Source organism: Chlorocebus sabaeus, chromosome 13 (genome assembly GCF_047675955.1).
Source record: "Chlorocebus sabaeus isolate Y175 chromosome 13, mChlSab1.0.hap1, whole genome shotgun sequence".
Classification (NCBI taxonomy): Eukaryota; Metazoa; Chordata; class Mammalia; order Primates; family Cercopithecidae; genus Chlorocebus; species Chlorocebus sabaeus.
Window position 1 is genome coordinate 42928 of NC_132916.1, and position 20911 is coordinate 63838.

Genomic DNA, 20911 nt, shown 5'->3' on the forward strand with positions numbered 1-20911 from the left:
CTCCACAGACAGAACTCTTCACAGACACAGAGGTCTCCACAACACTGAACTCTTCACAGGCACAGAACTCTCCACAGACATGGGACTCTCCACAGATACAGAGGTCTCCGCATCATAGACCTCTCCACACCACAAAGCTCTTCACACCACAGAGTTCTTCACACCACAGAGCTCTCCACAGACACAGAGCTCTTCATACCACAGGGCTCTACACAGACACTGAGATCTCCTCAACACAGAGCTCTTCGCTGACACAGATCTATTTGCAGACACAGCTCTCCACACCACACAGCTCTCCACACCACAAAGCTCTCCAAAGACACACAGTTCTGCACACCACAGAGCTCTCCACAGACGCAGAACTCTCTACAGACACACATCTCTCTACAGACACAAACCTCTTCACATACACGGAGCTCTCCACACCCCAGAACTCTGAACACCACAGAGCTCTTCACATCACAGAGTTCTTCACACCACAGAGCTCTCCACATAGGAAGTTCTTCATGCCTCAGAGCTCTTCACAGCACAGAACTCTCAATTTACACAGAGCTCTCCAGACCACAGAACTCCCCACATCACGGAACTCTCCACATACACAGAACTCTCCACACCACAGAGCTCTGCACACCACTTAGCTCTCCATAGACACAGAGCTGTACACACCAAAGAGTTCTCCACACAGAGCTCTACACACCACAGAGCTCCTCAGAGACACAGCGCTCTCCACACCAGAGATCTCCATACCACAGAGATGTCCAAAGACACAGAGCTTTCCACAGATACAGAGCTCTCCACAGAGATGTCCACACAACAGAGCTCTACAGAGTTGTTCATGCCACAGAGATCTCCAAACCACAGACTTCTCCATAGACACAGAACTCTCAACATACGTAGAGCTCTCCACATTACAGAGCTCTTCACATATGCAGAGCACTTCACACCACAGAGCTCTCCAAACCACAGAGCTCTTCACATACACAGAGCTCACCACAGACACAGAGCTCTCCACATACACAGAGCTCTCCACAGTCACAGATCTCCACACCACAGAGCTCACCACAGACACAGAGCTCTCCACATACACAGAGATCTCCACACAGAGATATTGACACCACAGGGCTCTACACACACCAAAGAGTTTTCCACAGACACAGAGCTTCCAGACCACAGAGCTCTTCACATACACAGAACTCTCCACCACACAGAGTTTTTCACACTACAGAACTCTTTATACCACAGAGCTCTCCACACCAAAGAGTTCTCCACAACGCAGAGCTCTTCACACCACAGAGCTCTCTACATACACAGAGCTCTTCATATCACAGAGTTCTCCACACCACAGAGCTCTCCACAGACACAGGACTCTACAGACACAGAGAAGCCCACACCACAGAACTCTTCACAGACACAGAGCTCTCCACACCACAAAGCTCTCCACAGACACAGAGCCCTCTGCACCACAGAGCTCTTCATACCACAGAGCTCTCCACACAACAGAGTTCTCCACAGACACAGAGCTCTTCACACCACAGGTCTCTCCACAACACAGAGCTCTTCACATACGCAGAACTCTATACACCAAAGAGCTTTCCACATACACAGAGCTCTCCACAACACAGAGCTCTCCACATACACAGAGCTCTCTACACCACAAACACCCCCTGTACTTACCCCTGGGTCTGACTCCCCTTAGCACAGACCCCCAATACTTTAATTTTCTGCACTCACACTGGCAGCAGTGACTTCAGCAGCACTGACCCACTCTGCACTGACCCCCTCATCACTGACATTCACAGCACTGACCTTCCCAGCACTGAGCCCGACTGCACTGACCCTTTCTGCACTGACCACTGCCTGCAGTGAGCACCCCTCCCCTGACACCACAGCACTCACACCCGTACAGCTGACCTCCCCAGCAGGTACATCCTCTGCACTAACCTCCACAGCACTGACACCCCCAGCACTGACTCCCCCACAGTGACCCCTCAATGCCAACACCCCAAGCACTGACACTCCCAGCAATGACCCTTCAACACTGACACCCTAAGCACTGACATTCCCAGCAGTGACCCCGCCAACACTGACCTCCTTAGCACTGACCTTTACCCCTGAAACCTCCAGCACTTACCCCCAAAAGTGACAGCCCCAGCACTGACTTCCTCAGCAGTTACACACCCAGAAGTGACTTCTCTAGCACACTTCAGCACCCACTGCACCAGCATTGACACCCCTAGTACTGACACCCCATCACTGACACCCCCAGCACTGAGACTCTCAGCACTGACACCCCAGCACTGGCAGCCCCAGCACTGACACCCACAGCCCTGATACCCGAGCACTGACACCCCCGGTACTGGCATCTCAGCAGTAACACCACCAGCACTAACCCCCATCACTGACCACGCCCCCAGCACTGCTCCCTCAGCACTGATCCCCCCAGCACTGACCCCCCAGCACTGGCCTCCCAGGCACTGACACCCCCACCACTGACCTCTGCAACACTGACTTCCCCTCGGTACTGACCCCCAATCACTGACACTCCAGCACTGACCCCCCACCAGAATTTCTCCCTCAGCACTAATCCCCCCAGCACTGACGCCCCCAGCACTGAAGTCCCCAGGTATGGATATGACACCTATACCACTAACACCCCAACACTGACACCGTCATCACTAACATCCCCAACACTAACAGCCCTGCACTGACCCTCCCAGCACTGACACCCCAACACTGACACCCCAACACTGAGACTCCCACCACTGACACCCCAACACTGACACTCCCAGCACTGACACCCAACACTGACACTCCCAACACTGAGACTCCCAGCACTGACACTCCCAACACTGAGACTCCCAGCACTGACACCCCAGCACTGAGACTCCCAGCACTGACACCCCAGCACTGAGACTCCCAGCACTGACACCCCAACACTGAGACTCCCACCACTGACACCCCAACACTGACACTCCCAGCACTGACACCCAGCACTGACACCCTCAACACTGAGACTCCCAGCACTGACACCCCAGCACTGAGACTCCCAGCACTTATACCTCCAACACTGAGACTCCCAGCACTGACACCCCCAACACTGAGACCTCCAGCACTTATACCTCCAACACTGACCCTCCCAGCACTGACACCCAACACTGACACTCCCAACACTGAGACTCCCAGCACTGACACCCCAACACTGAGACCTCCAGCACTTATACCTCCAACACTGACCCTCCCAGCACTGACACCCAACACTGACACTCCCAACACTGAGACTCCCAGCACTGACACCCCAACACTGAGACCTCCAGCACTTATACCTCCAACACTGACCCTCCCAGCACTGACACCCAACACTGACACTCCCAACACTGAGACTCCCAGCACTGACACCCTCAACACTGAGACTCCCAGCACTGACACCCCAGCACTGAGACTCCCAGCACTTATACCTCCAACACTGAGACTCCCAGCACTGACACCCCCAACACTGAGACCTCCAGCACTTATACCTCCAACACTGACAGTCCCAGCACTGACACCCAACACTGACACTCCCAACACTGAGACTCCCAGCACTGACACCCCAACACTGAGACCTCCAGCACTTATACCTCCAACACTGACAGTCCCAGCACTGACACCCAACACTGACACTCCCAACACTGAGACTCCCAGCACTGACACCCCCAACACTGAGACCTCCAGCACTTATACCTCCAACACTGACAGTCCCAGCACTGACACCCAACACTGACACTCCCAACACTGAGACTCCCAGCACTGACACCCCCAACACTGAGACCTCCAGCACTTATACCTCCAACACTGACAGTCCCAGCACTGACACCCAACACTGACACTCCCAACACTGAGACTCCCAGCACTGACACCCCAACACTGAGACCTCCAGCACTTATACCTCCAACACTGACCCTCCCAGCACTGACACCCAACACTGACACTCCCAACACTGAGACTCCCAGCACTGACACCCTCAACACTGACACTCCCAGCACTGACACCCAACACTGACACTCCCAACACTGAGACTCCCAGCACTGACACCCCAGCACTGAGACTCCCAGCACTTATACCTCCAACACTGACAGTCCCTACAGTGGCACTCCCAGCGCTGACACCCCAACACTGAGACCCCCAGCACTGACACCCCAACACTGACGCCCCCAGCACTGACACCCCCAGCAGTGACAGCCCCTGCTGTCAATAAAAAACAGTAATTTTTAATTTATTTGTTTTTGGTTAGAACTGACAGAATAGTACAGAGAACAACATAGAACCTCTATGTACTCACCACTTAACTCCCAAACACAATATTTCTCCACACTTCATTATTTTCTGAAATACATAAGGCATCATCACATATACATTGAAATGCTTCCATCCCTTTCCTCAAGTCAATGCTCCCACTCTCCGAGGTGACTCTGCTCTGAATTCGGTGTGTGGAGTTGGGTGACATTTAGGAAGAGAGTGTGCTACGCATAATGTAAATGTAACCACTTATGTTTCCAGAAATAAAATTCAGTATTTTATGCCCTACTTGAATCTTGAAATAATGCAATTGAAGTTCAACCTTGAAATGCTGTAAAAAGTTTGAAAAGCTAAGTTCGACTGTACAATTTGAAGACTCCTCCAGTGCTGAGGCTTAGCTGTTCGCCCTGGGCTGGGGAGGGTTGTGGAGCCTGTGTTGTTGGAGCATGGAGCCTCAAGGGTTGTTAACTATTCTGAGTGTTATCGCTGGGTTAATTTTGTTGGTATGTGTGTCCTTCCTTTTACTCTTCGTGTCGCATCAGCATTTTCTTAGCTGTTAATTTGTTCATGGGTGTATTAGTTCGTTCTTGCATTGCTATAAAGAACTAACCGAGACTGGATAATTTGTAAAGAAAAGAGGTGTAATTGGCTTCATGGTTCTGCAGGCTGTACAGGTTTCTGCTTTTGGGGAGGTCTCAGGCAGCTTTTACTCCAGGTGGAAGGTGAAGCCAGAGCAGGTACATAACAGAAGCAAAAGGGGGAGGTGCCACACACTTTTAAATGACTGGATCTTGTGGGGACTGCACCAAGGAGACCTTGCTAAACCATTCATGAGAAATCCACCCCCATGATTCAATCCTCTCCCCCAAAGCCCCACCTCCAACAACTGTTGAAATTGACAATGTTGTGCTTCCCACCTACAACATCTCCAATGTGGAGGTGGGGATTATACAATATATAATACTGTACGTAATATTGTATTATAGTATGCAATATATATATTAACTCTAAGCATTTGCATGAGTGTACCATTCAATGCCATTAAACACATTCATGGTAATGTGTGCCTATTACCACCATTTTTGCCCAAGATTTTTCATCATACACAACATAAAGTCTGTTCGTTTTAAACACCAACTCCTCACTCCTCATTCCCCCTGCCCCAGCCTTTGGTTACCTCGCTTCTACTTGCTGTCTCTGTGATTTTGCCTATGTCACGCGAGTGGGGTCAAATAATATTCACCATTTTGTGTCCGCTTATTTCACTAAGCACAATGTCCTCAAACTTCGTCCAGGCTGTAGTCTGTCAGAAGCCCCTTCCTTTGTAAGGCTGAAGAATTTCTATGGTATGGATGGACCACGCTGTTCATTCATTCGTCTGTGGATGGACATTTGTGTTGTTTCCATCTCTTGGCTGTTGAGGATAATGCTACTATGAACATGGGTGTTCAGATATCTCTTTGTGTTCCTGACTTCAATTCCTTTAGATGTCCTAGGTGTGGAATTCCTGGATCTTACAATCACTCTGTGTCTGATTTTTTGAGGAACCTCCCAACTTTTCCACAGCATCAATGGATGAGAGTTCTGATTTCTCCATCCACATCCTCACCAACACTTCTTTTCCATTGCTTTTTATTTTATACCCATCTTATTAGATGTGAGGTGGCATCTCAACTGTGGTTCTGATTTGCATTTACATATGACTGATGATACTGAACATCTTTTAATGTGCTTATTGATCATTGTATATCTTGTTTGGGGAAATATCTATTCAAGATCTTTCCCATCTTAACATTGTTTTTTAATTGCTCTTGTTGTTGAGTCATGGGAGTTCTTTATATGTGCTGGATATTAATCCCTTATCAGATATATGATTTGTAAATATTTTCTCCCATTCTGTAGGTGTCTTTTTGCTTTCTAGAAAGAGTCCTTTGATACACAAAAGTTCTTAATTTTGATGAAGTCCAGTTTATCTATTTTTCCTTTTGCTGCCTTTGCATTTTTTGTCATATCATTATTACTTTCTATTAGTATATTATTTTCCCTCATTTTTTATTGTTACTTCTGCCATATATCAACATTCCAGGAGTGCATGCCTCTGTCTCTGGATTTAGTAGAGGCACTGGCAGCCACCAGCTCACTAGGCCTCAGGCTTGACGGTCACCTCATGGCAATACCACAGTGTTTCTGCTTCAGGTCAAGCTCCTGCTCCTTTTCCTGTTACCCCGACTCTCCTCCTGCTCCAGTCCCGTGACTTCAGACACAGAGAGCAGTGGGAGTTGCAGCTGTGCCTGTTCAAAGGCCACATGGTCTGGGTGTCCAGGCCCCAGTGGTGTCTCCTCCTCTGCTGTCTCTCAAGGCAGAGCTTTCTGGGAGGGCGGCATTTTCTGCCCATTCCCTGTGTATTTGTATTTCTCTTCAAATGGTCCTTGGGCATTCTGGCTAGCTCTAAAACTCATTGGCTGGATTACCATTGGCCTTCCTGGGTCATTTCTTTTATTCTTGAGAAGCGATTCCCTGACTCTCCTGTTACAGTCATGGCTAGGCCTCGGTGTGTACAAGGCAGCCACGAGATGGTAACCAGATTCTGAAAATAACCCCCTTTCCTTCTAGTGATCTCCAGCCACTGACAATATTCCACCTTTGGAAATTTCATTCTTTTGATGTGTGGCATTATGTATCTGATGTCAAACTTTGAATGCAAATTAATTCTGGAAATACATGTAAAAATTCATGCAACTAATTCTGTGAGTGCTAAGGTATGTAGTAACTAGGGTTCCAGACAAAAAGCTTTAAGAGGTCAGTACCTGGGGTTGCACTGTCAAGCATGGTGTCTGCCTGTGGCCCTGAGACCTAGAAATGTGGCTGGTCTGGGTTGAGATGTGCTGTCAGTGTCAAATGCATCCTGGACTTCAGAGATGTTGCATGATAGAAGAATATAAAATGTGTCATCAATAATCGTTTCATATTGATGGCATGATGAAATCACATTTGGCTCTATTGGTTTAATAAAACATATGATTAAAATTCATTTCTGTTTCTTTTTTCTATCTCTGCTGGCCTGTGTTACTCTCCGGCTTTGCCTAGGGAAGCTGAGCGTAGGATGGGTTAAGGGAACAACTGGACAGAAAGCCTGGGTAGGAGGCAGCAGGAAGTCACTGAGCCCATGATGCAGGGGTCAAGGGAGTGGCCTTGGTGGGCAGGGCTCAGGGGAGCGGCCTCAGTGGGGAGGTTGCACACCTGTACCTCTGGGGGCTGTTAGAGGCCACTGAACAGTTGCTGCAGCTGAACCAGACACGAAAGAGGCTTTCACCGGTCAAAGGCTTGGTAGGACCCTGGGGTTTCCCCACGCCTTGCTTGTGCAGATCAGCTGGTGTGAGCTCTGTGGATAATGAGACTCTCTGTTGCTGATCTTCCCGTCAGGAGTTGTGGGGGCGCAGACACAGATTCTAGGTGTGGTTTCCCCCAGTTTGTGTTCAGCCAAGGAGAGGCCCTGGTCTCTGGGGTCCCAGGAAGCATGTCCCGCAGGGAATTAATCCCAGGGTCTCAGGTCCCGTTATGATTCACTCACTGAATAGTTAAAAGACCCAGATTCAAAAGGGGCAGCTCAAACCTTTGCCCCCTGGGAACAAAGGCAGGAGATTAGCTCTGTGTTATCAACCAGCATTGTCAGGATAGAATGAAAAAGGCTAACTTTAAAGGCTTCACCTGTTGAGGCCTTAGTCAGAGCCTCGATGGGAATCAAAGGTCATTCCTGCCCAAGGTTTTGTCTCGAGTCCTCAAATGGGTAGCACTGAATTACCTTTGAAAGTGGCCTCAAAGGACCGGAGACGAAGCATGGATTAGTGTCTTAATCTTAATAGCATGAGGCCTGTAGTTAGGGTCCAGGGAACTTGAGGGAAGAGGTAGCATTGTCCTGGGCCATCCCTGGCATGCGGTGCTGTTAGAGGTGGGCTGGGGTGAGGGTGAGCTTTGTGCCTCTGGACAGGACCCTTTCACCAGCTTTGGGGGCGTTGTCACAGAGCTTCGCCAGCTGAGTTAGCGTTGGCCCTCGGACAATGGGATTTGTCAAGACCAGATGAATGAAATCTTAGGCTCAGACGGGGAAAGGCAGGCGTCCTGCTCTGGTATTTCTGTGGGGAACAATGTTGGGTCAGCCTGAGCTGTGGGGCTGGAGAAGACTCCAAATGCCAAAATATTATCTGGGGTCTCTGCCGCCCCTCACCCCACTTTAGAGCCACCGGGGACAACCAAATGTGCTCAGAGGCTGCCTGTTCCTGCCTGTGGGTCCCCTCCCCAGCTGCAAGAGTGGTTTCTGCACTGATGTGGACCCCAGCCTGCCTGCTGTTCTGAAGCTGCCTTCACCACAGAAGGGGAGGTTGGGGCTGGCCTCTGAGGAGTGACCAGGCTGAGCCCAGTGTCCACCAAGGCCTCAACGCCTTCCCTGCCATGTGGGGTCCCGGTGTCGGCCTGGTGGCATAAGGCTGTGCCGGGCCTGTCATCGCAGACCAAAGGCAAGAGTCGCCTCAGGATGGAAGAGACTGCACAGAGCTGTCCCTAAGTGGCCCCTGGGCTAGGACAGGACCTGCAAGGAGAACAGCCTTGCTTCCTTCCCCCTCACCGTTCTGTCCATACTCAGAGCCGACTCCCTTCCTCCCTCTCCAACCCACTATGTGCTGTGGATGGGCTGTGGCTCAGCTGGGCACCCCTGGCTGCTGCCTCTCTTTTTCCCCATCCCCAGCCAAGTGGGTCTTGGTTTCCTTCACTACAGGCAGAACCCGAGCCTGCGCTGTGCCCTGATGAGTGGCGCCCCTTCCTCCACGGCCGTTCTGTGGGTGTGCCTTTGCCACGCTCCCACTTCCCACCCTGACACAACATGGATCCCCAAGTCAGGGTGGACTCGGGACCCCTCAACTTTCCCCTGTGCCCCTATGCATTTCATGGGCAAATCAAACCTTTTCAAACTTTCACCTCCACAGGTCCCCAGGGGCGGACACTCCAAGGTCCCCGTTGCTCCTGTCCTCTGCCGGCCCCCTCACCACCTAAATTAGTGGTCCCGCCCAGGCTGTTACCATAAGGTTAGCTGGCCTCGATGTCAACGCCTGCCTTTCTGAGGGCGATTTTCTGAGGCCCCAGGCCCCAGCAGGTGGGATTTCTCCTTCCACCCGCACCCCTGACAGCATCGTGCTGGCTGTTCAGTGTGGCGGCTGCACCTGGTGTCCAGCTACAGCCCACGGAGCCAGCGACAGAGCCGGGTTTAGTCAGGATGCCAGTGGGGTTGCCTCACCTCTGTGCGTGGAGAAGTTACTGCCAGTGTCCGGTGCGGGAATCCTTCCAGGAATGCTCTCACGTGCAAAAATTTAGACGTTCAATAACAAAATATGAAACTGCAGGAAATGGGTTTGAGATATTTATATGATAAAAACAAATTTATATAAACTTATTAGCAGAAAGGCTGAATTATCTTTCTCTTCTCTTAATAGAAAATGGTATATCAGCAGGGTGCATTGGCTCACGCCTGTAATCCCAGCACTTTGGGAGGCCGAGGCAGGCGGATCACTTGAGATCAGGAGTTCGAGACCAGCCTGGCCAACATGGTGAAATCCCATCACCACTAAAAATACAAAAATTAGCTGAGCACGGTGGTGTGTGCCAGTAATTCCAGCTACTCAGGTGGCTGAGGCAGGAGACTCACTTGAACCTGGGAGGTGGAGGTTGCAGTGAGACGAGATTATGCCACTACACTCCAGCCTGGGAGACAGAGCAAGAATCCATCTCAAAAAAAAAAAAAAAAAAAAAAAAAAGGAAAAAAAGAAATGATATATCAAAACTGTCACACATAGAAACAGTCAAAGGTGTGAGAAAGTGTAGAAAAAGTAAGAGCTGGAGAAATGAGGCAGTGTCAGGCAGGTGACTGAAAACACTGATTTTGGATTCTGTGATGTTTGTGGCTTTGCCTGATTTTTCAAGTATGTAATTTGTTTCCATCTGCCTTCTCCCTTTGAATGTGTGTGGAGGGACTCCTTTTCTTGAATAACTGCCCCCCACCAACCAACCCCATTATAAAGCTGCCAGGCTTAGCAAGGTCTAGTTCTGCCCCGACTTTATCTCACTTTAGAAGACTTCACCTGCTCTTGGCTTGAACAATGACGTCTTTTTTGGGGCTCACGAATCTAGTTCTGGAATAAACTTCTCCCTGGTGATTTGTCCTTTATTTCCCACTTTCTGGGTACAGGAGGTTGCCACTCTAATAATTTAATAGGGTCATGTTGACGGTTATTGGTGACATTTGGCCACGGAGGAATACTGATATTTTAAACAGAGATACAGCAACACTCATAGAATATTTTACCCAACTAATTTGGAAGCATCTTCACAAACATTAGCTTTGAGAAATGTTTTCTAAATTTTATTCTTAGCCAAGTGGTGGAAGGTGGAGGTAGCTTCAAGTGATCCTTAGAAAAAGGTATTTCTGGAGGCTGAGGACAGAAGGGTCTTATTCAAATGATTTTTGTGACCTAAAACAAGATACAAAAGCCAGTGTAGGAAAGAGAGGGAACTGCCAAGAATGTGTCTGATACTTTCAGACAATCTCTATGCATTTGGGGTCTGGAGAAAAGGGAAGAAAGAAACCTTTACAAGAGTCAAACCTAAAGGGGGGACCCTAATGCCACAGTCACCAGCTCCCCCTGGCAGCACCTGTAGCCTCTTTAGTGTCTGGGGCAACAGACCGGCACTGGCCTATGGTCGGCTGTGGTTGACTGAGAACAAAGGCTCCCACCTCTCTTGGAGCCCTTGGTGGCTTGTGAAGCTCTTCGTGTGGTGCCTGGTGACCAACCCTGGGGCCCCAGACACCTTCACGCCAACCACTGGCCACAGTGATACATGGAAGGACCCTCCAGCACCTGTAGGCCACACCAATGGATGGAAGGGTCCTCCCACACTGCAGACCACGCCAATGGAAGGAGGGGTCCTCCAACACTGCAGACTACGCCAATGGAAGGAGGGGTCCTCTCACACTGCAGACCACACCAGGGGTCCTCCCACACTGCAGACTATGCCAATGGAAGTGGGGGTCCTCCCACCCTGCAGACTACATTGATGGAAGGAGGGGTCCTCCCACACTGCAGACCACGCCAATGGAAGGAGGAGTCCTCCCACACTGCAGACCATGCCAAGGGAGTGGGGGCTCCTCCCACACTGCAGACTGCGCTGATGGATGGAGAGGTTCTCCCACACTGCAGACCATCCTGATGGACGGAGGGGTCCTCCTGTACCTGCAGACCACCCTGACGTATGGAGGGGTCCTCCCACACTGCAGACCATGCTGATGGACAGAGGGGTCCTCCCACACTGCAGACCACGCTGATGGACAGAAGGGTCCTCCCACACTGCAGACCATGCTGATGGACGGAGGGGTTCTCCCACACCTGCAGGCCACTCTGATGGATGGAGGGGTCTTTCCTCACCTGAAGGCTACCCTCATGGGTGGAGGGGTCCTCCTGCACCTGCAGGCCATGCTGTGTGTGTGTGTGTGTTTGTGTGTGTGTGTTTTAACTTTGTTGTTTTTGTAAATGGACAATGTGTAACTGTCTATATGGAGTACAAAACAGTGATACAATTAACACAATGTGGAATAATTCAATCAAGCGAATTAGCACATCCCTCACCTCAAATACTTAACACATTTTGTGGTGAGAACATTTTGAAGTTTATTCTCTTTCTCTTTTTCTCTTGATTTTTTAAAAAAAGTATTTATTTCAATAGGTTTTGGGAAAACAGATGGTGTTTGGTTCCATAGATAAATTCTTCAGTGGCGATTTCTGAGATTTTGATGCACCCATCACCCGAGCAGTGTACACTGCACCCAGTGTGTAGTCTTTTATCCCTCATCCCCCTCCCACTCTTCCCCCCATGTCCCCAAAGTCCATTGTATCATTCTTACACTTTTGCATCTTCATAGCTTAGATCCCACTTATGAGTGAGAACATACAACGTTTGGTTTTCCATTCCTGAGTTACACTTAGAATAATGGTCTTCAGTTTCATGTAGGTTGCTGCGAATGTCATTATTTCATTCCTTTTTATGGCTGAGTAGTATCCTATGGTATATATGTACCACAGTTTCTTTATCCATAATGGGCATCTGGGCTGGTTGCATATTTTTGCAATTGTGAATTGTGCTCCTAAAATCATGCATGTGCAAGTATCTTTTTGGTATAATGACTTCTTTTCCTCTGGGTAGATAACCAGTAATGGAATTGCTGGATCAAGTGTTAGATCTACTTTTAGTTCTTTAAGGAATTTCTACACTGTTTTCCATAGTGGTTGTACTTGTTTACACTCCCACCAGCAGTGTAAAAGTGTTCCCCTTTCACCACATCCATGCCAACTTCTCTATTAGTTTTTGATTTTTTGGATTTTTTGATTATGGCCACTCTTGCAGGAGTAAGGTGGTATGGCATTGTGGTTTTGATTTGCATTTCCCTGATAATTAGTGATGTTGAGAATTTTTCATGTTTGTTGGCCATTTGTATATCCTCTTTTGAGAATTGTATGTTCATGCCCTTGGCCCACTTTTTGATGGGATTTACTTTTTTTCTTGCTGATTTGTTTGCGTTCCCTGTAGATTCTGGATATTAGTCTTTTGTCAGATGCATAGTTTGTGAATATTTTCTTCCACTCTGTGGGTTGTCTGTTTACTCTGCTGGTTATTTCTTTTGCTGTGCAGAAACTTTTCAGTTTAATTAAGTCCTATCTATTTATCCTTGTTTTTGCTGCTTTTGCTTTTGGGTTCTTGGTCATGAAGTCTTTGCCTAAGCCAATGTCTAGAAGGGGTTTTCTGATGTTATCTTCTAGCATTTTTATGGTTTCAGTCTTAGATTTAAGTCTTTGATCCATTTTGAGTTTGTTTTCATGTAAAGTGAGAAATGAGGATCCAGTTTCGTTCTTCTACATGTGGCTTTCCAGTGATCTCAGCACCATTTGTTGAATAGGGTGTCCTTTCCCCACTTGTTGTTTTTGTTTGTTTCGTCGAAGATCAGTTGACTGTAAGTATTTTGCTTTCTTACCGGGTTCTCTATTCTGCTCCATTGGTCTAAGTGCCTCTTTATACCACTACTGTACTGTTTTGGTGACTATAGCTTTATAGCATAGCTTCAAGTCAAGTAATGTGATGCATCCAGATTTGTTATTTTTACTTAGTCTTGCTTTGGCTTACTAGATCTTTTTTGTTCCACATGAACTTCAGGATTTTTTTTTATAGTTCTATGAAGAGTGATGGTGGTATTTTGATAGGAATTGCATGGATTTGTAGATTGCTTTTAGCAGTTTGGTCATTTTCACAATATTGATTGTACTCATCCATGAGTATGGGATGTGATTGCATTTGTTTTTGTCATGTATAATTTCTTTCAGCAGTGTTTTGTAGTTTTCCCTTTAGAGGTCTTTCATCTCCTTGATTATGTACATTCCTAAGTATTTTATTTTATTTTATTTTATTTTATTTGCAGCTATTGTGAAAGGGACTGAGTTCTTGATTTGAATCTCAACTTAGTCACTGTTGGTGCATAGCAGTGCTACGGATTTTTGTGCATTAATTTTGCATTCTGAAACACTACTGAATTCATTTATTAGTTCTAGGAGCTGTTTGGATGAGTCTTTAGGTTTTTCTAGGCATATGATTATGTCATCAAAGAACAGTGACAGTTTGACTTCTTCTTGACCAATTTGGATGTATTTTCTTTCTTTCTTTTGTCTGATTGCTCTGGCTAGGACTTCCAGTACTATGTTGAATAAAAGTGAAAGTGGGCATGCTTGTTTTTCCCAGTTCTTGGGGGAATGCTTTCAACTTTTCCCCATTCAGTATAATGTTGGCTGTGGGTTTGTCATAGATGGCTTTTATTTCTTTAAGGTATGCCATTTCTATGCTGACTTTGCTGAGGGTTTTAATCATAAAGTGATGCTGGATTTTGTCAAATGCTTTTTCTGCATCTATTGAGACGATCATGTGATTTTTCTGTTTTAATTCTGTTTATGTGGTGTATCACATTTATTGACTTGTGGGTGTTAAACCATCCCTGCATCCCTGGTATGAAACCAACTTAATCATGGTGGATTATCTTTTTAATATGCTGTGGGTTTTAGTTAGCTAGTATTTTGTTGAAGATTTTTGCGTCTATGTTCATCAGGGATATTGGTGTGTATTTTTGTTGTTGTTATGTCCTTTCCTGGTTTTGGTATTAGGGTTCTGTTGGCTTCCTAGGATGATTTAAGGAGGATTCCCTCTTCTCTACATTTTGAAACAGTGTCTATAGAATTGGTACCAATTCTTCTTTGAATATCTGATAGAATTCAGCTGTGAATCTGTCTGGTCTTAAACTTTTTTCGGTTGGCAATTTTAAAATTATCATTTCAATCTTTTGCTTTTGCTCAGAGTTCAGAGTTTCTATTTCTTCCTGGTTTAATCTAGGAGGATTGTATATTTCCAGGAATTTATCCATCTCCTCTAGGTTTTCTAGTTTGTGTGCATAAAGGTGTTCATAGTAGCCTTGAATGATCTTTTGTATTTCTGTGGTATCAGTTGTAATATCTCCTGTTTCATTTCTCATTGAATTCATTTGGATCTTTTCTCTTTTTAATTGGCTAATCTCACTAGTTACCCATCAATTTTTATCTTTTCAAAGAACCAGCTTTTTGTTTCATTTGTATTTTGTATTTTTTTGTTTTGATTTCCTTTAGTTTTGCTCGGATTTTTGTTATGTCTTTTCATCTGCTGGGTTTGGGTTCATTTGTTCTTTTATTTCTAGTTTCTTGAGGTGTGACCTTAGATTGTCTATTTGTTCTTTTACCAGTTTTTTGATGTAGGCATTTAATTCTATGATCTTTCCTCTTAGCACACCACCTTTGCTGTATCTCAGTGGTTTTGACAGGTTGCATAATGATTATCATTTTGTTCAAATAATTTTTAAATTTCCATCATGATTTCATTGTTGACCCAACGATCATTCAGGGGCAGGTCGTTTAATTTCCTTGTATTTGGACTGTTTCGAGGATTTACTTTGGAGTTGATTTCCAATGCTATTCCACTGTGGTCTGAAAGAGTACTTGATATAATTTCAATTTCCTTAAATTTATTGAGATTTGTTTTGTAGTCTATTATGTAGTCTATCGTGGAGAATGTTCCATGTGCTGAAAAGTAGAGTGTATATTCTGCAGTTGTTGGGCAGGATGATCTGTAAATATCTGTTAAGTCCATTTGTTGTAGGGCATAGTTTAAGTCCATTGTTTCTTTGTTGACTTTCTGTCTTGATGGCCTGTCTATTGCTGTCAGTAGAATAGAGTTGAGTTGAGTTATTATCAACCCACTATTATTGAGTTGCCATCTATCTCATTTCTTAGACCTAGTAGTAATTGTTTTGCAAATTTGGGAGATCTAGTGGTAAGTGCATATGTATTTAGGATTGTGATGTTTTCCTGTTGGACTAGTCCTTTTATCAGTATACAAGATTCCTCTGTCTTTTTAAACTTTTGTTGCTTTAAAGTCCATTTTGTCTCATATAAGAATAGTTGCTCCTGCTTGCTTTTGGTGTCCATTTGCATGGAATGTCTTTTTCCACCCCTTTACCTTAACTTTATGTGAGTGCTTATGTGTTAGGCGAGTCTCTCGAAGACAGCAGATACTTGATTGGTGAATTCTTATCCATTCTGCCATCCTGTATCTTTAATGTGGAGCATTTAGGCCATTTACATTCGACGTTAGTATTGAGATTTGAGGTACTAGTCTATTCGTTGTGCTAGTTGTTGCCTGAATACCTTACTTATCTTTTCCATTGTGTTATTGTTTTAAATGTCCTGTGAAATGTATGCTTTAAGGAGATTCTAGTTTGGTGTACTTTTAGGATTTGTTTCAAGATTTAGAGTTCCTTTTAGCAGTGCTTGTAGTGCTGACTCAGTAGTGGTGAATTGTCTCAGCATTTGTTTGTTTGAAAAAGACTTTCTCTTTGCTTCATTTACGAAACTTAGTTTTGCTGAGTGAAAGGAAGATATTTTGGGTCCCTGAAATCAATGACCTAAAAGGAAACGTCAAGTTGGGAACCCCTTAGGGCAAATCTGCCCTGCTTTTTATTCAAAGTCACCCCTCTGCTCACTGAGATAAATGCATATCTGATTGCCTCTTTTGGGGAGGCTAAGCAGACATTCAAAAGAATACAACCATCTGTCTCTTATCTACCCACAATTTGGAAGCCCCCTCCCCACTTTGAGTTGTCCCACCTTTCCAGACAGAACCAATGTTCACCTTACATATGTTGATTGATGTCTTGTGTCTCCCTAAAATATATAAAACCAAACTGTGCTCTGACCACCTTAGGCACATGTCATCAGGACCTCCTGAGGCCCTGTCATGGCAATCATCCTCAGCCTTGGCAAAATAAACTTTCTAAATTAATTGAGACCTGTCTCAAATTTTCAGGGTTCACAGCTGGATACAAAATTCTTGGCTGGTAATTGTTTTGTTTAAGGAGGCTAAAAATAGGACCCTAATCCCTTCTAGCTTATAGAGTTTCTGCTAAGAAATCTGCTGTTAATCTGATAGGTTTTCTTGTATAGGTTACCTGATGTTTTTGTCTCACAGCTCTTAAGATTCTTTCCTTTGTCTTGACTTCAGATACCTGATGACTATGTGACTAGGCAATGATCATTTTGCAATGAATTTCCCAGGTGTTCTTTAAGCTTCTTGTATTTGGATGTCTAGATCTCTAGCAAGGCCAGAGAAGTTTTCCCCTATTATTCCCTCAAATATATTTTTCAATCTTTAGATTTTTCTTCTTCCTCAGGAACACCAATTATTCTTAGGTTTGGTTGTTTAACATAATCCCACATTTCTTGGAAGTTTTGTTTATTTTTTCAAATTCTTTTTTCTTTGTCTTTGTTGTGTGATGCTAACTTGAAAGCTTTGTCTTCAAGTTCTGAAGTTCTTTCTTCTACTTGATCAGTTCTATTGCTGAGACTTTCCAGTGCCTTTTGCATTTCTCTAAGTGTGTCCTTCCTTTCCAGAAGTCGTGATTGTTTTTTATTTATGCTCTCTATTTCACTGGATATTTTTCCATTCATATTCTATACCATTGATAGGGTTTGGCGCTGCGTCCCCACCCAAATCTCATCTTGAATTGTACTCCTATAATTCCCATGTGTTGTGGGAGGGACCTGGCAGGAGATGGTTGGATCGTGGGGGGCAATTTTCTCCATGCTGTTCTCGTGCTAGTGAATAAGTCTCAGGAGATCTGATGGTTTGATGAGGGGAAACCATTTCACTTGGCTCTCTCATTCTTTCTTTGCCTGCTGCCATCCATGTAAGACGTGACTTGCTCCTCCTTGCCTTCTGCTATGATTGTGAGGCTCCCCCAGTCACATGGAACTGTATGTCCAATTCAACCTCTTTCTTTTGTAAATTGCCCAGTCTTGGGTATGTCTTTATCAGCAGCATGAAAATATTGGGTATGTCTTTATCAGCAGCATAAAAATAGACTAATACAACCATATTTTTAAAAAAATTACTTTAAGTTGGTCTTCCCCTTTCTCTAGTGCCACTTTGATTAGCTTAATAATCAACCTTCTGAATTCTTTTTCTGGCAATTCAGAGGTTTTTCTTGTTTTGGGTCCATTGCTAATGAGCTCGTGTGAACTTTCGGGGGGTGTTAAGAACCTCGTTTTGTTATATTACCAGAATTGTTTTTCTGGTTCCTTCTCATTGGGGTAGACTATGTCAGAAAGAGGATCTGGGACTCAAGGGCTGTTCTTCAGATTCTTTGGTCCCACGGGGTGCTCCCTTGATGTGGTGCTCTCCCCCTTCCCCTAGGGATGGGACTTTGTGAGAGTCAAACTGCGTGATTGTTATTTCTCTTCTGGGTGTGGCCACCCAGTGGAGCTACTGGACTCTGGAATGGTACTGGGAAACGTCTGCAAAAAGATCTGTGATATGATCCGTTTTCAGGTTTCTCAGCTGTGGATACCAGTAACTGCTCTGGTGGAGGTAGCAAGAGGGTGAAGTGAACTCTGTGAAGGTCCTTGGTTGTAGTTTTGTTTAGTGCAGTGGTTTTATGTTGGTTGGCCTCCAGCCAGGAGGTGGTGCTTTCAAGAGTGCATCAGCTGTGGTAGTATAGGGGGATACCAGCTTGCCTTAAGGTCACCTGGATAAGTATTCGGGTTTCTCAAATTATGGACAGGGACACAGAACTCCTAAGAGATTATATCCTTTGTCTTCAGCTCCCTGGGTGGGTAGAGAAAGGCCACCAGGTGGGAGCAAGTATAGGCATATCAGAGCTCAGCCTCTCCTTGGATGTGGCTTGCTGTGGCTGCTGTGGTGGATGTGAATGTGGTTCCCAGGCCAATAGAGTTGTAATCCCAGAGGGATTATGGCTGCCTCTGCTGTGTCATGCAGGTCACCAAGAAAGTGGGGGAAAGCCAGCAGCCACCAGACTCACCCAACTCCCACACAGCCAGCAAGGCAAGTCTCCCTCCGGCTGTGCCCCCACAACAGCACTGAGTTTATTTCTAGGCAGCCAGTCAGCAGGGCTACAAGCCTGCCCCACTGGGAAAGCAAGCAGGACTTTCAGGTTTCATGCATCCCCGCCTGCCACATCCTTGCCTGCCACGGCTTCTGTGCTATGTCTGCACTCCTGGTTCACCCCTTGCCCTGGGATTCTGCTGGGGAAGCTTCGCATTTAGTTGAAATTGTTACAAAATTCAACTGGAAGTTTCCTTCTCCCCGTGGTCTTTCCCCAGTTCCACTGGCAGCCCTACCTAAGGATCCCTGTGAGACAAAGTCAGAAATGACTTCCCTGGAAATCGAGAGTGCCCCCAAGGCTCTTCCTGTGGCTTCCTCTACCCCGATATTTTGCTCAGCTCTCTAAATTTGTTACAGCTCCAGATAAGTTCTAATCCTTCTCCTGCGATCTGGACCTTCAGGTTCCCCAGTAAGAATTTGTTCAGGAGTGGATGTTCCCCTCTCACACTTTGGGCGCTCACGGTTTTTTGACTGTCTTATGGAGCGTGCAGAGGCAGTCTACTTCTTTCAAAGGGTCTGTGGATTCTCTTGGCTTTCCCGCTATGTTCCTGCAGTATTTCTTGGAGTAAAAGTTCACAACGTGAGTCTCCACATGCTGCTCTGTTTGTCCAAATGGGAGCTGCAAGTTAGTCCTGCCTCCTATCTGCCATTTTTTTTTCATGTTCTTTGGTTTTCTTTTTAATTATCTTTAGTCTTGTGATCACCCATAATTTTAAAATTTGGGTATATCTACACTACTTTAATCCTTTTAAGTTGGCAAAACACCATTCCCAATCGCAAATACACAGTTCTACAGTTTTGTGTTTCTGAATGGCTGTTTAAAGACAATCCTAAATTATAACTTAGTTTGACTTAGACTGTAAAGAATTCAGGAGTGAAGTTTAACTTGCTACTATTTTAAAAGCATATGACCTTATAGATTTGTGAGATGTGAGAAGTGTTGAATAATCTTTAATATTACACATAAACCATACTAAAATGCTTTTCAATAAGTAAAAGGAACCATTTTAAATACAGAGAATTATAATTACATTGGCATTGTTAAGGCCAAAACTCTAGACATTGCTACCTTATTTATCTTCAACCCTTGCCTTTAAGAGGCAAATGAACACAAAACACAGGTGAATCTTGCCGGGTTCTGAGACAGTGAAGGAGTTTCCCCAGTATCTAAATATATTCACATGACCAGCTATATAAATCTAAATATAAAACCAATCTCCAGTAAGTTTAAAGATGGCACTCACCATCTTTGGAAAAGTTGAACATTACTAACAAAGTCTAATCATATCTTTAGAAGGGGTAAACAGTTATAGCATTTACTGAATTGGAATTACTATTAAAATTCAAAAACTGAACATATTCATTTAACCACAAGCCAGTCTTAGTTTTAAATCAGGACTGCCCAACAAAATATTCTGTCAGTCATTCATGATCTGAATTCTGGTGTATGAGATCTATTAAAGTATGGTACACATAAAAATGTCATGAGACATTTGTTTTATAATAAAGAAGGCAGTGGCCAATTATTACTCATTAGTAGCTTTTTTGAGATAAGTTATCAAGTCTGTCCTTTCTTCCTTCTTCTTAATGCCGACAAAGATCATTTTTGTTCCAGGGATGTACTTCTTGGGATTCTCCAAATACTCCATCAGTGTATCCTCTCCCCAGGTGATGCCTTTGTTCTTATTGGCGGCTGTGTAAGAGTATCCAGGGGCCTGACCTGTCTTCCACTCGAAGAGACCATGGAGATTTGGCCCAGTCTTGTGCTTGCCTCTCTTTTCAACGGTGTGGCACTGGGAACACTTCATAGTAAAAATCTTCTTACCTTTCTCAACATCACTCATATTTAATTCTCTTTTTAGTCACTGGCACAACGAAGATTCCCACTCCAAAGCAGGATGTCCCCACTCTCTCCCATATATTTTTTAAATGACCTGAAGTTTATTCTCTTGACTTTGAAATGCACAACACCCTCTCATTAGCTGCATCCTGAGCTGGGCAGCAGATGTCAAGGAAACCCACACACCTGCCTGAAACTTTGCACCCCGCATAGTCCCCACACCACCCTAAC

The 20911-nt window shown here is 45.3% G+C and overlaps 1 pseudogene; it reads right to left on the reverse strand.

Moving 5' to 3' along the window:
• Window positions 1-19999: 19999 nt before the first annotated feature.
• LOC103240990 (cytochrome c pseudogene) lies at window positions 20000-20699 on the reverse strand (annotated as a pseudogene).
• Window positions 20700-20911: the final 212 nt, after the last annotated feature.